Consider the following 2,279-nt stretch of genomic DNA (forward strand, 5'->3'; position numbering starts at 1 on the left):
TCTTGGATATGATATGATTCAATATTCTTGTCAATAAGCCTAATACAAACCATCAGCAGAAGCAGGGACCAGAAACACATGATCATCAATAGGGATGTAGAAATAGCTTTTAACAAGTTCCAATACACCTTTATGATTAAAAAGTCTGAGAACCTAGGAATGCATGGAACATTCTTCAATATTAAACTGAGTATGTATATGACAGAGATAATTAGCATTTACCTAAGAGTGGAAGCATGAAGACATTAACATGAGGAATGAGAAAAGGATGTCCACTGTCTACTACTCTTCAATATGGTAGTGGACTTTCTTGCAAGAGCAATAGACAAGAGAAAAACATAAAGCAGATCCAAATAGGGAAGAAGCAAAACTATCCCTTTTTACAGATTAAATGACCCTGTATTTAAAGGACACTGTGGATTCCTCCCTCAAGTTAGTAAAGGTGATGCTAACCTTCAGCAATGTAGCAGGATATAAAAACCACAAGAATCAGTAATTTTTCTGTTACCAACAATGGGAAGATCCACGCTGAAATCCAAAAAATAGCCTCATATACTAGCCTCAAAATCAAATCAAACCTAAACAAAACAAAAGAACAACAACAAAACTAGGAATTAATTAATTTAACTAAAATTGTGAAGGACGTATATGTGAAAACTTTAAAAATATAAAAAGGGAAATTGAAGGAGATTCAAGAAAATAGAAAGTCTTTCAATGTTCCTTGTTGGAAGAATTAACATTTTGAAAACTGCAATACTTCCCTTAAACAATTGGCAATGCAATACTCATCAAAATCCCAACAACTTTCTTCAATGTAGAAGAGAAAGCAATGCAACTATAATATGGAATTACAAAATTACAGATGAAACAGAATGCTTAGAAATGAATTCATGGCCCTATAGTCATCTTACACACACAAACACTCACACACTCACACACACACACACAATGGAATTATATCACCCATCAGAAAGATGAATTTTCACCAGTCTAAGGAAAATGAAAGGTTTGGGAAATTATATTAAGAGCAAAGAGAAAGGAATGCCGACTCAGAGCAATATAGGTTTCATGGATTCATTTCTTTATTGTAGCTAGAAGATGCATACAAATCTATAAGTAAACAAGACAGCTTCTACCTCGTCCATTAGAATGGCCATTACTAAGAAAACTAACAATAGCAAACACTGGCATGGATGTAGCCAATTGGGAACTCTATTACACTGGTGGTGGGAAATTAAACATGTTCAACCACTGTGGAATGCAGTACGGAGTTTCCTGAAAGAGTAAATATAGATCTCCCTTAAGACCCAGTAATTCCCCTCATTGGCAGTAATGCAATAAATAACAAACAAGCTCACATAAAAGCTACCAGCATAATCATGTTCAGGGCTCAGGCCCAGAGTTCAAGGACTGGAAAAAAGTTACCACTGCTGGTATTTGTTTCCGCAAATATGAACTGTTTTATATAAGATACCAAATCAATCTATTTGCAGTAGCTAGATTAGGACTTAAATGTAGTGGGTGATAAAATGGCTCCTTTGTTGAATGTTAGGAAGAGATGTAGGTAATCCATGAAATGGAGATTTTGTTGTCGTTGCTGTGTGAGGGGCTTGTAGTCTGGACTTGGGCACTGTCCCTGAACTCTTCAACTCAAGATGAGTGCTCTACTACTTGAGCAACAGTGCCACTTTTGGTTTTCTGATGGCTAAATGGAAATAATAGTCTCAGGGTCTTTCTTGCCCAGGCTGGCTTTGAACCATAGTCCTTAGATCTCAGAGTAGCTAGGATACAGCTGTGAGCCACTGGCACAAGGTAAAAATGGGGGATTTTTAGAAAAGAAAATCCACCTCTTCACCTGTGTCTAAACCTCAGATATTACTATTAGAACACTTCACATTTACCTCATTTCATCAGACATTTGTAAATTTTCTCTTTTCCTTCATGTGATAATACTGCAGTCAATATCAACTCAGATGGGGGACTGGATCAATTGTATGGTAATTGCTAGCACCTAATTTAAGAACTTTTACATCAAAGGAAATGAAACCCTCATTTGGAATAATTGTTTTCTCTTTTTATTACAAATCTGTGCTTGATTACTTTCTAATGTGATATTAGACTTCCTAATAAAGTGATGAAATTTTCTTTCTTTTCAACCTTCTCCCACATGTGGTCAAATACTTTAGAATTTAAAGATTTGTGCTGATACTTCATTAAGCTGACTTTTAAGAAAATGTGCATTTCTGGAATTTGGTATTCTATCTTGTTCTTACATGCAC

This window comes from Dipodomys spectabilis, unplaced genomic scaffold, assembly GCF_019054845.1.
Source record: "Dipodomys spectabilis isolate Male_0828 unplaced genomic scaffold, ASM1905484v1 ptg000143l, whole genome shotgun sequence".
NCBI lineage: Eukaryota > Metazoa > Chordata > Mammalia > Rodentia > Heteromyidae > Dipodomys > Dipodomys spectabilis.